This window comes from Anoplolepis gracilipes, chromosome 6 (assembly GCF_047496725.1).
Source record: "Anoplolepis gracilipes chromosome 6, ASM4749672v1, whole genome shotgun sequence".
Classification (NCBI taxonomy): Eukaryota; Metazoa; Arthropoda; class Insecta; order Hymenoptera; family Formicidae; genus Anoplolepis; species Anoplolepis gracilipes.
In genome coordinates, this window is record NC_132975.1 from 814,025 (window position 1) to 836,284 (window position 22,260).

Sequence of the window (22,260 nt, forward strand, 5' to 3'; positions counted from 1 at the left end):
GGACTTTTTCAATTTCCAGAAATGGAACAAATAAAGATAAAATATGAAGAAGAAGATGTGGAACAATTACAAAGAGAAGCTTTATACGGTCAGCAACAGTACAGTCAGTTAAATTATGGTAAAAAAAATGTTATTGATTATGTCTTAACTCTTTTAAAGAAAACTCCAGAGAATTTTCCAGAGAACCTCTATGGGAACGGCGAGGGGATCTCTAAGACCGGGGAGGAACCATGGGATAACGGATCTCGGCGGGTTGGTTGCAAGGATGGAGTGCAATGTTGTCAAATCAACAGGACCAGGCCCGATTGTATACGAGCCTTTTGGGAGGGGATGTCGGATCCTTGGGAGATTATTTATTAAATATTGAATAGGATCTTGAGGTGGAGGACGAGGAGGTTGTTGGTGTTTAGAATTTTCGGCGTGACTCGCGTTTTCTTTCTCGAGGTCTACGACGACCTCGGCAATGTCACGAAGGGCCTTCCAAATTTCATCCGATTCCTCTTGAGAATCAGGTGAATTGCGGGGGGTCGATGGGGGTGCGAGGAGAAGGGTCAGGTGAGAGGGGTGGTTTCAGCTCTCTTGAATAAGGAAGGGGGGGGGGTGGGACTCTGCGTGTGTGTGTGTGATGACTGTTCGTGGAAAATTTGACCCTTTAATTCTATCTTAAGATTAGAAATATTGTTCTTAAAATTATAATCTGCTGTCGCCTGAGCCAAAACTCTTCGGGCACGTCGGTTCTTACGGTTGCGGAGACGTTTTGCTTTAGCCTTTAGGCGTTTCGGATGAACGGGCTCCACTATGAACCCACGCAAATGTTTCAGAAAACTTATCGTTTATTTTCGGCGAGACAGTTCTAATTAGTACAATTTATAATGTTCTTAATATAATTTAAGTCAGGAAATTATATTATTTAAAATGCATAATATAGAGAGGAGAGAGGAGGGAGAAGGAGAAAGAAGCGGAGAGAAAAGAAGGAAAGAAAGGAAATAAATAAAAAAAAAAGGAATAGCATAAAAAGAAAGAGGTAATGAATAAATTGTAATAAATAATTAAAGGACCAGAGGAAAAATGGCATTCCGGAGAAATTTGCTTCCGTAGAGAAAATTGAAGGAATTTGCAGGTTTTGCCTAATTATATTTTGTACCAGTACACGAGATACCGGTTCCGCAAAATACACAGGTACCCGCAGAGAAATAGAAAGACCTTGCAAGTTCAACCTAGTTATATTTTGTACCAGTACACGAGATACCGGTTCCGCAAAATACACAGATACTCTCAGAGAAAATAGAAAGAGTTTGCAAGTTCGACCTAATTATATTTCGTACCAGTACTCGAGATACCGGTTCCGCGAAATACACAGGTACTTGTAGAGAAAATAAAAGGAATTTGCAAGTTCGACCTAGTTATATTTTGTACCAGTACACGAGATACCGGTGTCGCAAAATACACAGGTACTTGCAAGAAAATAGAAAGGCTACGTGAAAATGAAGAGGATAGGAAATAAACATAAACAACGAAAAGGGGAGTTAATTATAATGACAAAGGTAAAATGAGAAGTATCTGGTCAAACAGTAATAATAAAATGAAGAACAACAAAAATAAAGAACTGTCTCACTATAATTACTATAACCGAATTTTAAATGGGGGAGGTGAAATCAACAGAATAGGTTATTTGGTTGGTACTCACTACTTATTGCGTACGCTGTTGGTTTTAAAAGGACCTCGGCAGTGGATTTAGCGGCGTCGGGTTGAATTTCACAGGTGCCCCTGGTTAGCGATAGAATTTTTTGTGTTGAATGGTACAATCACTTACAATGTTCAACACTCTTTATTGTTTTACACTTTTAATTCGCACGCAACCACTTACAATGTTTGACGTCTTTTATTGTTTAAATTTTTAATTTGCACTACACAGAGAGTCTGTGTTAAATATTAGGCGAACCACTCGTCGCGGAATCGGAAGTATTAATATTCGAACTTGTTAACACCCGAAGGGTTAAACGTTGAGATCGAGGATCGATTCCGCGTCTCGAAGCCGAGGTAGAAGAAAATAGTTTGTACCGTACGAGTAATAGTGATGGAGATGATGATGAATATATTGATACTGATTCTGATACCGAAAAGAACTGAAAAAACTGATGTCGCGGCGCATTGCTTCCGCATTATATACTAGGATTCGTACCTCCTCTCCATTAGACAATTGGACGAATTAGAATTTTAATTACCGCCCCCTTATGCTTAGGAGGTGTTTCCTTTGACTTCGAGTCTCAAAAATTTCTTCTCTATTGGTTCAAGAGATTTTTCCATTTGGCTAATGAGGAGTTTGGTACCGTCAGAGTCGCTTATCGCTATTTAGAAATTTATAATAAACAGCTGTCACTTTAGGTGGTCCGCCAGGCGAGCTCTCTTATCAAATGCTTCTTAGGTTTTCGTCGCCGTTTCAAATTTATGATTGCAGTTGTAAACAACTGCTTTGAGTTACGGCGACTCTGTTTTATTTAAAATTCTTTTGAAATTTAGAGAACCGTTCGAATGTTTATTCTTTATTTGATTTCTAAGACTTCTTGGGTTGTCTTATTTATAGTTGGTCTCGCCTTACGGAGGTTTGTTAAAATTTTTATTATCCACGTAACGTAATATTCGTGGAGTGCGACTAAAGTGACAGCTCTCACGGTTTGATATTTCCCGTAGAGAGTTCTTAGAATCATTATCTCTGATTGTTTATACATTCCTCTCGAAAAGAAAGAATCGTGAAGTCTACCGGACGTAACAATAGTAAAAGATACATATGAAGAAATAATCAAACACAGTCAGTATAGACTTGCAGCAAAACGTGCCATACTTTCATCACAAAATGTTGATGTGGACGAACTAAACAAACAAGTTGTAAATAGAAAGGGTATACACAAGTATAGATACTGAAACTACTGATGATAATAATGATATTAATGAAGCTATTTTAACAGAATATTTAAATACTTTAAATCCAACAAGTCTTCCACCTTATGAACTCCGGTTAAGAAAATATACGATTATCATGCTAATTAGAAATCTGAATATCAGTGAAGGTTTGTGTAACGGCACAAGATTATTAATTTTAGAATTAGGAAATAATTTGTTGAAGTGCAAAATGATTATGACTGGTGATAAAAGAGAAGAAATAATCTTTTTAAATCGTATAACTGTATATTGTGAAGATGTTTACCTATTTGTATTTAAAAGAAGACAATTTCCAATTAAAATTGTTTTTGCTATGACAATAAATAAATCACAAAGACAAACATTTGATAAAATTGCAGTCGATTTAAGAAAAGATGTGTTTAGTCATGAACAACTTTATGTTGCATTTTCACGAGTTAGATCTTGGGAATCATTACAAATTTATTTAAGACAAGAAAGACAAAATAGATTGGTTAAAAATTATATATATACAGAAATGTTTCAATAAGAATGCTGGACGTATAGATTCTACAGTGTAATTATAATTATTTTAAATAAATTTTATATTATATACATATTTACAGTAATTACAAACAGATATAATTTGGTATCAATATTTTATAATACATTTTTTATATATTTATCTATTTAACAGTGCATCTTGTGATGAAAAATGCTTTTTGGAAATGGAATATTCCATATTCCTTTAAGTATAACCTTGAGGATACATTATCTATAACAAAATAATTTGTCAAGTAAAATAATACAAAATAATTTATTTTGTGTACATAATGATAAGAAATATTATTAAAATAATAAATGAGAATTCAATATTTAACATAAAAATATATTTGAAAGAAAATAACCAAGGTACTTTAAAATTGAATATAAAATAATTTACAATTATATTAAAAAATTATTTAATTAAATATTTATAACATCATATCATAATATTTGTAAACTTAATAGAACTTTAGTAAGAATGTAGTGTTACTGTAGTATACAAACTTTATATGTGCATATGCATGTTACGATTAAAAAAAGAATGTAAAAAAATTAATTTTTTATAAAAAAATATCAAATTTTATTTAAAGAATTTAACATGTAAAATAATAGTAAGATATAAATCATAATATTTACATAAATTTATTAATAATTTATATAATAATTTACAGAAAAATACATAAGTTCTCAAATTTACAATTGTAATATATAAAAATTATATTTAAGATAATAACAAATAGAGGAATAATATTATCATTTATGATGAAACAGATGTGAATCATGATATTAATAAGAATATTTGCTTATGTTCTTGATGTACATAACAATAACAGATTAAAATATAATAATATATTAAAATAGATAAGTTTCAGTTTTGCACTAATATATAAATTATATATCGTAAAATAACAAAATAAGAAAATCGCATTGGCGCGCGCAAAGCGCGCGCGACGATCTAATCCTTTTAAAAGGCATAGTAAAAAAGGCATGTTATTGATTATCGAATATCTCGAAATGTATTGTTGCCTCTTTTCCGCGATGCCGATTGGTTCTTGGTTGTCAAGCATTTCGTCTACTGTGACATGCTTCATTCACTTTTGCAGCTGTCAAAACAATCAAAACTGTCAAAACTGCGAATTTTGACAATTGCTTTGTGTTCAACAGGAAAGAAAAAGAATAAGGTATAAAGAATAAGGTTTACAATAAATATAATATAATATACTATTTCAATATACTACACATAATATAATATTAATATACATATATATAACACATTATATATGTATTATATACATATACGTATAATGTATAATCATATATATATATATATATATATATGAATATATATTATATTAATAAATTTTACTATATTAATATATTTTCTTTAAGAAATAGAGAGAGAGAACTAGAGAGAAAGAGAAAGGACACTTATTTATTCTGACGAAAAATAAGAGAAAAGGAAAAGACAAGAAGCCAGAGAGAGAGAGAGAGAGAGAGAGAGAGAGAGAGAGAGAGAGAGAGAGAGAGAGAGAGAGAGAGAGAGAGAGAGAGAGAGAGAGAGAGAGAGAGAGAGAGAGAGAGAGAGAGAGAGAGAGAGAGAGAGAGAGAGAGAGAGAGAGAGAGAGAGAGAGAGAGAGAGAGAGAGAGAGAGAGAGAGAGAGAGAGAGAGAGAGAGAGAGAGAGAGAGAGAGAGAGAGAGAGAGAGAGAGAGAGAGAGAGAGAGAGAGAGAGATTTTTATCATATAGTACATATGTTATTATATATATATATATGTATATATGTGCGTGCGTGCGTGCGTGCGTGCGTGCGTGCGTCCGTGCGTGCGTGCGTGTGTGTGTGTGTGTGTGTATATATATGGTATACGTATTTCTGACATAATTCTAAAACATTTTCTTTTTTCCCAAAATTTTATTTATAGCATAATTTTATGTTATAAGATAAAATAGCGATTCATGCGATAGTAATCACCCGTCGGACGGTAAGCTGCGCCCGCGCTCGCGGTGCGGCACGCCGCTCCTGCCTGTCTTCTTTACTACGCGTGATTTGCTAACTATTTCTGCTTATAACTCAAAAATTATGCTTCAAATCAAATTTTGGTAAAGGAAAGTTGTCTTAGAATTCACTCAAGAATATGTCATTTTGAGGACATCAGGTTGTTTTAAGTCACCCTCTATATTGAATATATGTTGGAGTGAGCAGGTTATTGGCGACGAAAATAAATCGTTTATGTGATTTATGAACTAAGACTTTAATCTCTTTTTTCTTGAATACAAGTAAAATCATAAGAGAACTAAAAAAGCTGAAATGAATAATAATAACTTGAATAATAATAATAACAGATGCGATAATCACAAGAAAGATAATTAGATCGACGGCAGTGCCATCATCGATCTACAAGAGACATTGATTGATGAGTATATAAAAGAACGCGAATTGTCACATTTCCAACAATATATTTATAAATTTATATATTGATATTTATATATATATATATATATATATATATATATATATGTATATATATATATATATATATATATATATTTATATTTATCTATATATGTACGTATAGTTAGAATATAATTATACATACAGGGTTGAACCAACCGTTTGTCTTTGAAATGTCGTATTCCTGACTCAATTCTAAGACGATTTTTCCTTTACCAAAATTTTGTCCGAAACTTACTTTTTAAATTATAAGATGAAAAAGTTAGCGAATTACAGAACGAGTAAACGTTTCTCACACACACATACTGTTGGAAATATGTAAACACTTTTAATTGTTCTTCCTTTCTTCTCCATCTTCTCTTTCACATCATCTTTCTCCTCCGCTATCATTCTTCTGCTTTCCGATCCTTCGTTTCCTTCCTCCTCGCTTTCCTCGTTTCCTCGTTCTCCTTTATATCATCAAATTTACCATGTCATCTTCTGTCTTCTCGCTCCGAGTTTCAATCTCTTGCATTTCTCTTCCACGCCTGTCCTCTACCTTCACTCCAATTTCCCACCTTCCACTAGCCCTCCACTTTCCCATCCATCCTCACTTTTATCTCATAACCACCTCATTCCTCTCAAAAACCTCGCCTTCATGCTCTCTTACTTTTCTCCAACACTCTCTCTAGCCGCTATCTTGTCTTTCGCGTAACATATATCTATTCTCCTGATTTTTTTCATCCTGCGTTTATCGGATTTACTGGGATCCAGGAGTTAATGATCTACCGTGGAAAATTCTATAAATTAAATAATTCGTTACTCACCCAAATTTCTAATAAAGTACAACTTATTTTTTTATCCTCAATTTTACTCCTGAGGGTTGAAATTATTTGAAATAAAATTTGCTTATTCTTTACATTATTCGTTATTAATATTTTAAAATTCTCATGACTAATATATATATATATATATATATATATATATATATATATATATATATATCTACAATATTAATAATGTAACCGCTTCAAGCTTGCTCTAATAGATAGATTTACGCAAATTTCCTCTCTCGGTAATGATTAAATTTTAAAAGTTTTATATTTTCTACTTGGTCGTCACATCGCTCCCCTGAAAAACAAATACCAATAATACTTTATTGAGGAATTTGTTCATTTCTATCTAATTTGGTCCTCAAGTCGCGAAAAGAGTAAACTATTGGTACGGCTTGTGTTTGTGTGGATTGCGCGTTTGTGTCTATTGGCGATGCGTCGGATATTGCAGCATTTTTATTTGATTGTGTTTTCTGACCTAAGTTTGGTTGTTCTTGTCTTCTAGTGGCAAGGAATAACAGTAGGTGTGTGAATGAATTCCAAATTGCTGCTACCAGATGCAGGCTACATCTGTATACTGCATGTAGCGCGTAACCATGAATTAAAGTGTCGAATATAATTTTAATTAACTTGATTATAATGAATACTCCAGCTGTAGCGGCTTTGAAAGTGGTGAAACCGTTCCATATTTTTGTTAAAGTATTGTTATATATTTTATTTAATGAGTTTTCATCTAGCAAGTTTTTCAGAGAAACGATATCTGACGGGATTGATTGTCCTGTAAAGCCTCGAGCGATAGTATGGCGATAGAAGGTATATTGTATACATGTTTCGTCAATGTTGTAAAGTACAGGAAGTAATAAGTTACAGTCTCTAATGGTATGATGTTTTGTAATTATTCTGGATTGTTGGTGTCATGCATAGAAATGTGTTTCTGAATGAATATGGCAGCTCTGTATGGCAGATATTTGTTTTGCGGATAGTGACTTCAATGGGTATACACTTGATTATGTGTATCGCTTCTTCTGCAGTGACAGCCATGTAACCAGGCGTTTTCATTAGTCTGTATGCAAATTCATCTGGCAATATGGATGCTAAAGATAGTGTGTTCTGAATTACTTGTTTCTCCAGCTCACACTTTTGTTGTATTATATCTTTGTAAAGGGTGGTTATTTGATTCCTAATGTTTCTCCACGTATACGAATTTTGAGTTTACATAAGTAAACATATTTAGATTCGTTGCAGCAGTTTTCGAGTCTGTCTTAAAGATGTTTCTTTCCTAAGTTTCAAAAATAGATAGATAGATATATAGATAGATTTATTCAAATCGATCCCCTTAGGGTTACAATTCTTTACATCATCTCTAGCTTAACCATGCTCATACATCATCTCCTCCCGGAGACCCCCGTGGCTTCCCCTAGCCACCTCGTCCCGCCTCGAGGTTTACACACATACCCCACAGACTCTCTACAAACATCACATTCCTCAAAATCTAAAACACACCTCATCCCTCTTTGCACTGTCACTCTCACATATATACAAAATACATTTTCCAATCCCTCGTCGCGATCCTGGCCTTGCGTGACCTCACATTGTTAAAAAAAAAAAAAAAAATCCCACTCCCTACCCCTACGCCCCTCTCTCTCCTCTCGCTCTTTCATCCCTCTATCCTCCCCCTTTTCCCGCATCTGAAAGAAACCTCTCTTTCTTATATCCCGCTCTTCTCCTCTCTCTCTCCCCCTCTCTCTCTCTCACTCTCACTCTCCTCTCACCCATCTCTCTCTCTCTCTCACCCTCTCTCTCTCCCTCCCATTCCTTAATCCAGCACTCCCTTACCAACTGCCTAGTATTCTACACCTCTTTCCACACCCTCTCTTTTTCTTAACCTCACTTTTCTCCCCCGCGACCCTGGCCATTTTGCGACCCTTACATACTGATTCCCTCTCCCTCCCTCACGACCCGTCCTCTCTACCCTTTCTCCCCTCCTTCTCTTCCGATACTCTCTCTCCGCCTTACTCTCGCTTCTTCTCCATCTCTCCCTCTTCTTTCTCTGTGTCTCTCTCCCTTAATCATCCCCTCTTCTCTCTTCCAGTTTCCCTCTCCTCTCCTTCCTCCAGACTGGGCTTTTCTCCTCTTCTTCCCTTTGGCCCTCTTCTCATCCCTTTTGCCTTGTCGTCACCTTCTTCCCTCCTCTCAACTCTCTCCTAATCATCCTCTCCTTCTCTCCTTTTACATCCTATTCATCCAACCTTCCTTTCTTCTTCTCTTTTCTCTCTCTAACCCTTTCTCCTCCCCCTTCCTCGGACATCTTCCTTTTCTCCCTACTTACTTTTCTTCCACACCTCCTCTTCATCTCTCCTTTTGCTTCTCATTTATCTCTCCTCTCTATCTTCTGCTTCCCATCTCTTCTCCTCTTCTAACCATCTCCACCTCTTCCCATCCACCCTCAGATCCCTGCTTGTTGTTATCACCTTCCTGCCTTTCGCTCTCTCTCTTCTCGCTGCCTCCCCTATCCTCCATCTCTTCTATCCATTTCATCCTCAGCTTCCTGCCTAATTCCCTCTCAATAATCCCTTCCACCCTTTGACTATAAAACCATGGACCGCTAGTCTGCCTGTTTCCGATGTAATGAACATAAAAAGCGCTGTGGTGTCCTAAGTGGCGACTCTTGGTACTTACAAGCTAAACCTCAGCAATTAGTATTGTTTGTTCGTGGATCAGAATTGGAATTTATCGAAATAGAGCATAATTTTACAAATATTTTACACAATTTTATGGCACAATGGTTAGATACTGTTTAATCGTAGGTTGTAAATCAACAAATTATAAAACAAAAAAAGATAACATTGTTCCCCGAACATTTTTTCGGTAAATTATAAGTTTATCTAGTTTCTAATCTAAAATATAGCATTTCAGATGAGTTGTATTTGAACGTAATTGATAAAATTAATTCTATTAGATGGATACATTTTATCTTTTCATTTAAATGTTATTACAATATAAAATACAACTGTAATAAGTTGATTGATATTATTAGTATTATAAGTTAGAGATTAAAGTCGCTAGTATTTAATTATAAACAACGGGTTAATTAAAACGACCTGACTAGCCAAAATTATTCAATTTATTCACACGACGTTTCGATCATATGGTTATGGTCCTTTTCAAGTGTAAACGTAAATTAAGAAACAGAAGAAAGAATCCAATGCGACATGTTTAAAAGTAGAACTTAATTGTGGAACAATTAAATATGTCACTTAGTTAAAATCAACGGTTATTAAATTTGAGATAAACACAAACAACGAGACACGTCATGTCAGCATGAATTTTTAAACGAAACCAGTCTCGTGCTGACATGACGTGTCTCGTTGTTTGTGTTTATCTCAAATTTAATAACCGTTGATTTTAACTAAGTGACATATTTAATTGTTCCACAATTAAGTTCTACTTTTAAACATGTCCCATTGGATTCTTTCTTCTCTTTCTTAATTTACGTTTACACTTGAAAAGGACCACAACCATATGGTCGAAACGTCGTGTGAATAAATTGAATAATTTTGGCTAGTCAGGTCGTTTTAATTAACCCGTTGTTTATGATATTATTAGATTTCTCAAAAACCTTGTCCTTCGAGAAAAATGGATAGAAGCCCTTGTTAGTTCGGGTCACAGTCAAGAACACGTGGCAAAGATTTCAAAAAGTAGTTGCATATGCAGTCTACATTTTGCAGAAAATTGCATCGAGACCAATGGATTCAGGTTTAGTCAATTAAAACCAGACTCTGTGCCAACAATATTTTTAAATATTTTTAAATACACCAAGAGAAAGGTAACAAATCGAGTATTTCATATATTGTTGTAATCTTTTATAAATCTATTATTTCATTATATGATATTTGTTCATTGAAAATGTTATTTTAGTACATCTGATATGGAGGTTATATCTGATATGGCAGATACATCTAATACGGAGGTTACATCTGATATGGTGGTTACATCTGATATGGAGGATACACCCATTGTGAAAATAAAAAGTGTTGATGAATGTAAAGAAAACATTTCTGAAAATGCTCAATGTCTCGATATATTAGATAATCATAAGTATATTTTAGTAAAACTCATTATAACATTTTACTTTAAAATTAAATTATTTTATGAAGGTAAAATAATTACTATTAGTAAACAAAAAGATTTTATACGACGCAGACTAACAAAAGCAGTCATTTTCAGTGAACAATAAAATGATTTTGTACTATATGTTTTATTTTTTTATTTGGAATGTATCTGAAGAACCATATGTATTAAATTCCTTTCTTAATTTGATATATATTATAGTTTCAATAAATAATAAAATATATTAAATATTTAATATTTCGTATTTATTTCATTTCTTTGAAATTTAACAATACATTGAGTATATAATAACGAGACTTATTGGGTACATATATACGTTTATTAAACTAATTTAGGTTTTATTTATGTTAATTATTTAAAGAGATATTCTGATAATCTGATAAAATCGCTAAAACGTCGGTGTATAACTATATAAAAATTCCTTTCCTCGTCATTTTTACCATTGAAATTTCACTTGAAGTTTTCATTTTTTGCCGTTTAGGACACTACAGCGCTACTTATGTTCATTACACAGCGAAGCATTGTGAAGATAGGAAAAGTGGGGGTAACTGGCAGTCCATGGTTCTATAGTCAAAGCTTCCACCATATATCTTCTTTCCTCCTGATCAGCTCCCTCTATTCCTCTCCATATCACATTTCTCTCTCTCTTCCTTCTTTTCTCCTCTTCCTCTCTTTCCGCTCTCTCTCTTCTTTCCATATCCCTGCATTCTTTCTCCTTTCTTGCTCTTCCCGCTTTTCTCTCCTTTCTATTTCTTCTTTCTCCTTCTCTCCCACCCACTCTTCCTCTTCGTCCTCTTCTACCATCTTCCACCATGCCTCTCTTTCTCCCTCAGCCCTCTCTCCTCTCTCTTCTTTCCTTCTCTCTCTTCCTCTTGTCCTACAACCGTTCCTCTCTCCCTCTCTTCCTCTTTCATCCTTTCTCTCTTCTCGCCCTCCACTTTTCTTTCCCCAATCTCCCTCTTCCCCTCTAACTCCTCGCCGATCCTCTTCCCCGTCTCCTCTTCCCTTTCATTCACTTCCTGACCCTTTATCTCTTCCCTCTTCTTCTTCCTCTCGTTCTTCTGACCTTCCTCCTTACTCTTTTCCTTACCCTCCTTCTCCCCATTTTCTTGTCCCTTCTCTCCTCCTCTCTCCTTCCCTTGCCTTCACTCCTCTCTCCTCTTCTTCCTTTTCATCTTCTTCTTCTCGCTTTTCCCTCGACTTGCCACTTTCTCTCAACTCTCTCTCCTTTCCCTTCACTTCTCTTCTCTCCTCCCCCTGCCACTCCGCCACTCCTTTCTCTCCTTCCTCCTCTCTCACCTTTTCTCTTTTCTCGCACTCCACTTTTCCCTCCCCTGCTCTCCTTCCTCGCCTCCATCTCTCCATAAATCTTCCTCACCACCACTAACACTTCCAACATGCATTCCTTCATCTCTCTCATCTCCTTCCTAATCCCCCTCAGCTCTTCCATCTCTCCCTGTTCCTTTCTTCTCATTTCTTCTCTCTATCTTCTCTCTTCGCACTATTCTTTCCTCCACTCTACCTACGCGCTCACTATTTCCTAATCCTTGTCCTCTATCACTTCTCTCTACCCTCACACTCCACTGTCTCTTGCTTATTATCTCTAACTTTCTTCTAACCTCTCAACCATGTGTCCAGCTCATTCGCTCACCTTTATCTTAATCGATATCCCTGTTCGTCGTTTTCCTCGGTATCGATATATCAGGATCCTTTACCGCTACACTTTTACTATCTCCTGCTGCTATTTGTCGTTTACCGTTATTACTTTGCCTCCTCTCTTTCTACCGCACCGCTCCTTTTTTCCGCTCTCCCTTACTGACCTGTGACTGCCATCCTCTCCCCGCTCCTCTCCGTTCCCTGCTTCCACTCATTATCCTTTTATCTCATTACCTTCTTCTGCCTTTTTATCCTTCCTTTTCCGTCACTCCTCTTCTAACTCCTCCCTATCCACACTCCTCTCTACCTCGCTAATTTCCCTCTTCCTTCTTTTGCTCCCTCACTCTTTTCCACTTTTCCTTCTCGCTCCTTCATCTCCCCAATTTTCCACGTCATCTTTCTCCGTCCTCTCGTTTCAGTTTTCCATCCTTCTATTTCTCTTTCCTGCCTAACCTTCTTCTCCACTCCACTTTCTTCTACATCCCTGTCCTTCTGCTTGTGCCTCTGCCCTTACTTTCCACTTGTCACTTTTCCCATTCCTCCAAAAACTCAAAACTACTTCAGACCCAAAAACTCGCCCAACCTCTCCATCCGCCATCTTTATCCCCTCCTCAAGTTTAAAAAATAAATAACTTGGGGTGCTCTGTCCCAATTAGAGTATATCCACAAATGGTGTTTTTACGTGTCTGTGTCAGGGCGAAAGTAGTATCTTGTGTTTCCAGAGTAAATATTGTGGTGTATTGTGTCTCTAACAATCTAGCTTAGTAGCAGTTCCTTCAAATAAGACATCATAGGCTTGAAACCCGCAAGTTGTCATTGGCATGCTCCGCCAGAAAGTAAACCTATCTGAGTCTACATGGAGTTCTTCATTTAAGTGACAAACAGGGCCCGATTTTAACATTATCTTTCCTGTATTTAATTTTACTGGTACATAAAATGTTTTCAAGGTTATCTTTACGATAACTTGTATAATTACGTCATTCCATGTGTTGTAATAGTCAGAGTATTGGACGCCTTTGCAGGTCCCATCTACTTGGATTTTCTCTGCTAAAGTAACGCTACGATAGTATGTGTTATTTGATTTTAATCTGTCTATTATATTTGAGTCTCCTATTTCAGAAATCTTTCTCTATGCATTTGGATGCATCGGTTATGTGATGTTTCTTGTAAATAATTTGCGTATCCATTATGTACACGCATCGGCATAAATGGTGTCCGTCGGTAAATGTGTATGTACGTACGTGTATGACAACCGAAAGCGTCACATACACATGTAGCGCGTACGTACGTGTCACTTGAAGCGCGACGGAATTCATGCAGCGGAGAAAAAAGTGGAAGGCAATCCGATGTTGCATCCTTAGCGCAAGACGCACGATCGAGAGAGAAAGCATGACAAGATGTGATGCCGATTAGTGGTGTCCTATAACTCTGTCTCACTCACTCTACGCATGAATGAGCGAGAGAGCTATAGGACACCGCGTTGTCTCTATATTCGTCTCATTCGCTCTCGCGCTTATGTCATGTTTTCTTTCTTATTTCTTCAAGAAACGTGGCTGAGCCTTGCGGCTCGAATACCGACATTCATAAAATTTTAATTATATCATATTAATATTAGAAATTAATCGGTTTCATATATAGCAAAGAAACATATTCCATAAAAAATGGGTGCAAATTTACAATTACTGTTCTAGTGAATCTCAAAATTACTCATAATGATACATGTATAATTTTTTACCAAATTTTTTACACAATAGAAAAAAAAATTACGCAATCATAAATAAATTAATAATTAATTAGAATAAGCATATGTTTCTTTGCTATATATGAAACCGATCAATTTCTAATATTAATATGATATAATTAAAATTTTATGAATGTCGGTATTTGAGCCGCAAGGCTCAGCCACGTTTCTTGAAGAAATAAGAAAGAAAACATGACATAAGCGCGAGAGCGAATGAGACGAATATAGAGACAACGCGGTGTCCTATAGCTCTCTCGCTCATTCATGCGTAGAGTGAGTGAGACAGAGTTATAGGACACCTAATCGGCATCACATCTTGTCATGCTTTCTCTCTCGATCGTGCGTCTTGCGCTAAGGATGCAACATCGGATTGCCTTCCACTTTTTTCTCCGCTGCATGAATTCCGTCGCGCTTCAAGTGACACGTACGTACGCGCTACATGTGTATGTGACGCTTTCGGTTGTCATACACGTACGTACATACACATTTACCGACAGATACCATTTATGCGTGTACAACCGAGATATGAGAATATACCATTGCATACCGCAATGGTATATGGTTCGCATAATTTCTACTTTGCATTGTGTTACTTCAGTGTGTGTGTAGTTCGAGAGTTGTAGTAGTTGTATGTACGTACTTGAGGTTATCGGTGCATCTAGGTTTAAATCGCATTCACCTGATCTAAGTAGCAAGACTGTGGTTACATTGAGGTACGTTCCTCCACAGTTGTATGCAATAATAGCTTTTGCGCCGTAGAGCAAGATTGAAGTGATTATGATGGCGACAACTGCCTATGAGTAAAATGTTTTAATTAGTATAATTATTAATCAGTATTCATGATATCATATAGTTATTTAAGACAATATTTAAATAAGAAGTTAATATGTGGTGTTTGATATCCATATACGTGCATGCTCCCAATGCACTGTTGTGTATATAAAACAGTATTACTTATTAGTAAGTCAATGATATCTTCATTATTATTAGTCTTTTCAGCCTTGAATTTGAGAGTTTATATATTGGTCAAGACAGAAATCGCAGGTGTATATAGGACGTCGTGTGTCTAAAGAATTGTAACAAACCCAACATTGGCTCAGGTTATAACTAATTTCATCAGCCCAGTGATGTGAAGTCTCTTCTCTATAATTTCTCTTAGTTGCTTCCAAAAGGTATTTATCGTAGCATTTTGGACAAATAATAATATTGGATTTCATTTTCTTATAAAGGTGTGTTTTAATGCAACTTAGCGTATCTAATAGCCGGATTGCTTCTTCTATAGAGGAAGAGGGGAAATATTTAACTCATTCTTTACAATAAAGTAGCACATCTTGGTTATTTAGTGCAATTGACCTTCACCAGTGTTTTCAGCCTGGAACGATAGGTTGATGATCGTGTGTGACTTTGATATATCGAGCATCAGCTAGTGGGAGTTGAGCGGCGTGATGTGGTACTGGGTAAAGAGAGCCCGAAGTTTAGCCTAGGTGCTTATTTCTATAAAGAAAGAACCATGCTGATTATAAAAGATATGGGTTCTCAGAATATGCATGTCCAGACATCATTTTTTCAGCTATTTTTAGAGTAAATGATATTAAAAAGATCCTTTAGATTCCTGCAATTTCAAACAGTAAATAATGGACTCCAAAAAAGATAAAATTAATAGGTGAAATTCTGCAAGTCTCACAATTACATTGTTCAAATCAGATTCTGAATTACTATTTACGATGAGGTTAGTTTTCACGTACAGTGACTGATCATATATCACAGAAGAAGTACGTTGATTTCTCTGCAACAGAATAAAGAGATGTATAGATTATGTCATAGTTCTGAGTGAAGCATTTATAAATGAAAAACAATATCTTCGACTTTACGTAAAATTCGTCAACATGCTGCATGAAACTATTCATTAAGTATGGATGAAAGGTTTAACCACTTTCTATATAACCAAAGAAAATTAAAAGCTGATATTAACATAGATAGATAGATAGATAGATGTTTATTCGATTCCATTAGGGTTACAATCATCTTACACTGTGCAAAAAACTTAACAACTATTAATAAATTACCTCCCCCCGGGAGCCCCCGTGACTACCCACAGCCACCTCGTCCCCCGGGGTTCGCACACACACATACCTCCTCTCACATTCTCCCCCCCCCCCTCGCAAACTGTCACTCCTACATACATTACATTTTCAAAAAACTCCACACCCGATCCTGGCTTTGAGTGACCTCACATTTTAAAATCCCGCTCCCTATCTCGCTTCCCATCCCTTTCCTCTCGCATTTCCGTTCTTCTATCCTCCCCACACACATATACCTCCTCTCACATTCCCCCCCCCCCTCGCAGTTGTCACTCCTACATACATACATTACATTTTCAAAAAACTCCACACCTGATCCTTACTTTTCACTTTCCACTTTCCCTATCCTTCTAAAAACCTCCAAAAAACTCCGGGCTCAAAACTCGCCCATCCTCTCCATCCGTCATCTTTATCTCTTCTATCGGCTGATATTAATATTTTTTATATATTTTTTTTAGAAAAAAAATGGATTCTTGATATTTTTAATAGTAATGGTATGAACCACGAGTTTTTGTTTTTTAAAAACATTTAATTGAAACGAATTCGAAATCGCTTATAACTTTTGTCGATGGTAAGAAAGACGTAAAATATTCTGATCTCGAGAAAAAGTAGTGTTGAGAGTTACACAATGGATACCGTTCAAGGCAAAATATTGGAATACTAAAAAGTATTATAATATGAAAATCAGTTTTGTCAAATAACTCAGAACACTAAAAGAATGCATTTGATTTGATTTAAAATTGTGGACGCATAATACAGAATGTCTCGAACAAAATCTCGTTTCATTGTATGATGATGAAAATCTTAATACCAATAAAACGTTGATAGGATTTTTTGAACCAAATTTTTCTTTATAAAAATACGCTGACTTCAATTTGTAGTAAAGATTAAAATGAGCGATCGGCTCATGATGGACATGCGATAAAGCGGTACATTTTTTTCTCATTTAACTAAGGAATCACTTTCTTGTTAATCAAACATTTTTCAGTATTTTAAATATTAATAATAATTTTGTAGGAGAAGAGGACAGAAAGATAGAAATTCAGTTTGATTTGTAGCTGATCTTTACTCAACAACGTTTTACAATTGACCGACTACTCGAGCTCGTCCGCTCGGGCTTTTATATTATTTCGGCAGATCAAAAGATTTTGTTTTTCAACGCATCAAAAGCTACCGTCGCTAGCAAGAGTTCTTCTGTATCCTTGATCGCTGCCGCCTAAAGATTGCCGTTTTTTCTTATCTTTAGTTATTGCCGCTTAAAGATTACCGACTAAGCGCGCGTTTACTTTGTCGGCCCTACAATTTTAAATAAATATTCAATATTCCGGAAGGCATTTTTATATTGTTTCGACGAGAAGAACGCCGTACTTTTGTAGTAAGCAAGCTTTGACTGTTCGGAGATTTAATAATTTCCTTCGATTTGATTTATTAATTCATTCAAAGAGAATTAACATTCATCGGAATTCTCGCTAAGATAAGACTAAATTTCCATCACTTTATGTTGAAAACCGATCATTACTCTCTTAAGAGATCATCTAATTTAAAAGGTAAAAAAATTGATTTTTTTTTTACATTTTCTTAAATAACAATTATTCAAAAATAAAAAATTTTCTGAAAATTTGAATCCGATTCTTTAAAAATTCTCAGTCTTCAAAATTATAGTGATATGAGTGTTTTATTATGGTTCAAAGGTAAGATTATATATCTAGATTCAATTATAGATTGATAAGAATATAGTGTCCAATAATTCGTAAAAAATCTCTCATGTACAGGTAGAGCGGATCAAACTGAGCAAAAAAGTCCTTTACCATTTTACGATTTTCGCAATTATTATTGAGATATTAATTAAAAAATATCAAACAATTCGCGCGAGTATCAGTCCGCCGCGAGAAGGACGGCCCACCGGTAGGCCGATCGCTAGGCGTGCGCGGCCATAACAGCTTGGCGGTTACTAGGCACGCGGATAAAGCGTTGGAAGAATCGTTTTATAATTAATAATGGCTATTTTTCGTCGCGCATCTTATTTTTCCATTAAAATAAAATTTAATTTTCTCGATAAATATTATTATGCTATCGACAATAGAAAACATGTATAAATATTATCATATGATACACTATTAAAAATAGAAAATGTAAAATATTATTATTAATATTAAATTCTTTTTTTAACGTATTTAACGCGAACAGAAGTCAATTTAATTTTAATCTTAATTTTATTTCTAAATTCTACGTTATTTTATAAAATCTTTTCCAGATTAAAGAGGAGAGAGAGAAAGAGAGAGATAAATAAATAGATAGATAGAAATATTAATTTATAATTTGTAGAAAATAATAATAATAATAATATTATATTTAATAATCATAAATATAAATAAAATAATAATAATTATATTATCAAAAATAGAAAAAAATATGAAATATTATCAAAGTCAGCTATCACTTCCACACCACCTTGCGATAGAATACAGGACGCATTTTTTTTTAAAGTGGCATCATGGCGCACGATAGTCCCGGGATCCTCCTCAAATGCTTGCAGGATCCTTTCCTCTTCAATTATATGATGCTGTATTGGTGCACCATCAGTGGTTCGTCGATTTGGCAATAAGGATCCCGTTTCCCTTGCACGTCGTACATATCTTACAATTGTGCCGACGAGAAAACAATGATGATTGTGAATTTTTTTTAAACAAAGGGCTACTGTTATTAATTTCAGAAATCATAATAGAATACTTATAACTTTTCAGAATCTATAACTTTTCAGAAATTCAAAATATTTTTGAATAGTTGTTATTTAAGAAAATGTATTTCAACTACAACTAACATGCTGAATACGATTAATTATTATTTGATCCCATTTACATAACATTGCAGGTTTCTACTTTTCAAGTTATAATATTGTCAAATCTTTGATATTACAGAAGATATTTACGGAACTTCCGTATTTCTGATACAATATTTCGCATTGCTAAGAAACTTTTTCTTAATTTTTTAAAAGTTTTTCAATTATTTTTTTACTGTACAGGAAAAACAAAAAATTTTTTTAAATCGAAAGTTGGTATAGCCTATATCAGTGATATCAATGGCAAAGACAATAAAATTACATTATTGCCTCTATGCCACCGTAATTAATTTCTTATTATTATTAAGTCATAAAGTCTTTTCATATTTTAAGTCGCCCTACTTGGGCGTGTCTGCATTCAAAGCAAATCACGAAAGGGAGAGGAAAAAGCGATTATTTTGAATTCACCTAATCTCGTCGTACAACTGTTGTAGACGGAGAGCGCCTGTGAACTATTGTGAGTTTACAAAAAAAATTGAAGTTTCCAAAGCAGTAAATTAGAACATTTTTGTTCTACGAGTTTAAAAAGGGGGACGAACACGTCTCAGATTCATCGAAATTTATGTGAAGTTTTTGGGCAAGATGATTACCGTTAGGTCATGCCAATTTTGGTTTGAAAAATTTCGAAATGATGATTTTAATCTGGAGGACAAGTCCAGAAGGCCATCGACAAAAAGCGTTTGTGAAACAGAGTGAAAGAAACTTCTGATATTGCCACTTGCGAGTTTGAGGCAGAATTCGAGGTAGCTCATGAAACCATTGTCAACAGCCTCCACCAACTTGGCTTTGTATCAAAATTGAATGAGTGGGTGCTGCACGCACCCACTTAAGCGAGAGGAACAAGCTTGACCGCATCTCTTAAGTGAATTATGTTGCTCAACCCACATCGGAAAGAACTTTTTTTGATAGATTAATTATGTGCGACGAAAAATAAATTTTTTATGATATGAAAATGAAGTTGGAGCCTGGAAATTCAGCCCAGAAGACTCCAAAGCGGAACATTCACAGGCAGATCATGTTAAGTGTATGAATGGAATGTACGCGAAATTGTCCACATGAGCTCTTACTAAGTAACGATCAATACGGACCTCTGTCAGCAGTTGGAAAGAATTCAAACAAAACTCAAGGAGTTCCATCTCCCGTAAAGATACCCTCTTCCACCAGAACAACGCTCGCCCCTATGTGAGCGCATTCATTTTAAGAAAAATCGAAGAGAACTTCTCGAGCACCGACCATACTCGACTGACCTCGCGCCATCTAACTATCATTTTTTTAAACCCCTGCAAAATTTTCTTAACGGAAAAAAATTCAATTCGGCGAATAAAGTCCAAAGAGAGTTGGATCTTTCCTTTAATTTCAGAACTAGTGCCTTTTCCAAGGACGGAATTTTCAAACTTGTAGATCGATGAAGAGGTCATTAAACAAGACTAAGACTATATTGATGATTAAAATAAAAACGCTTTTCGAAAAACAAATTTTTTCTTTTTGCATAAAATACGGAAAGACTTTTTGACAAATCTGATAAATATTGCACGCATTGTAAACAGTTATAATAATTTTTTCAAGTTGTTCAAAAGTGTGGTTTTTATATTTTCTTTTTACACTAGACATTAAAAGAGTTTTTACGCTTCTCTTTTGCACTTCAAATATTTCATCTTTATCTAAAATTTTTTCACAGAACAAATGCGTAATTTGGAAACATTATTTAAGTAATTAACTATATTTAAGCTTCCATAAATGTGTAAAGATAGATCTAGTATATTCTTTTATTAATATTATAAGGAATAAACCTTACTTTACTCTATCATCTAGTAATATCTATTTGTTACTAGCATGCGCATTCTGACACTTCGGCACGGTTGTGATCAGTGGCGTGAGCATCGTCACTTGGTAACGCGAGCGGTAATTGATTTAAATAAATACAGAAACGATGATTCGTGTCTAGGCCTTTGTGCATGTTGCACGGTGCTTGCGCTTCTGAGCCATATTATTCGAGGGAAACGCGAGATACGTATTCAAATAAATACAGTTATGTGCAAAATAAGGGAGCGTCCCGTTTGACCACGTCACGTTTGACCACAGCCACTTATATCAACCGATGCCTAGGGTCATCAGCAATGATTAACCAATCAAAGAGCCTCATTTTAAACTGACCAATTGGCGACGTGGTCAATAGACTTCCACCCGCAAAATAATAGCACCGCATAGAAATATTCCAAGTCTTTTTTGAATTTATTACTTTTTCAATATGTATAACGCCATCTCTGTACTAAATATAGGTATTACAATTATACTAAACTAAAAACATAAAGTTCAGTTTGTTTTGTTGATTTGTAAATATTTGTCATCGATCCGAAGGTAGAAAAGCACTTTTTTTACTGTACAAAAAATAGTACAACATAGTTCTTGTGCAGTAAATTGCAGAATTTTTTGGTAAGTTTTAATTAAATGTGAGATTTGTGAATTGGCATGGTTAAGAGTTATTATTATTTGAAAAAGAATATAAGTTATTAGTATTATTGTAGAGACAAAATGGGAAGAAAGCGCCACTGTACAAACGAAGAGAGAGAACTTATTCTAAAATTGCACCAAAATGGAAAATCGTATAAATTTATTAGAGAAACTTTATTGTGTTCAAATAAAATGATAAGAAATGCAATAATATGGAAACCAAAAGCAGAAACCAGGGGCAGAAAGAGTAAAACTTCGCAGAAGATGGACCGACGAATAGTCAATATGATCAAAAAAGATCTTTTTATATCATCCTCTAAGATTAAACAGAATCTAAACTTGGATATTGATGCTTCAAATGAAGGTGGTTACTGAGAAATAATCTATCTGCCTGCGCTCCAAGAAAAGTTCCCCTGCTAACAAAAAAGAATGTGCAAAAAAGATTAAAATTTGCAAGGGATCATATTGATTGGCCAGTGGAAAAGTGACATGATATACTATGGACTGATAAGAGTAAAGTGATTATTAAAAGATTTCCTGGTATTCGTCAGTTTGTTCGAAGACCACAAAAGTCAGAATTTAATCCTAGATATACAGTCAAGACAGTTAAACATGATGGAGGAAACATACAAATTTGGGATTTCTTTTCATACTAT

General features: G+C 35.1%; 1 protein-coding gene and 1 pseudogene across 1 annotated transcript in view; one reads left to right on the forward strand and one right to left on the reverse strand.

The window, feature by feature from the left end:
* Nucleotides 1-22,260, forward strand: part of LOC140666906 (uncharacterized) — a 132,238-nt gene that overhangs the window by 89,549 nt on the left and 20,429 nt on the right. The gene's annotated exons all lie outside the window — the stretch shown is intronic.
* Nucleotides 6,964-14,802, reverse strand: LOC140666894 (uncharacterized; annotated as a pseudogene).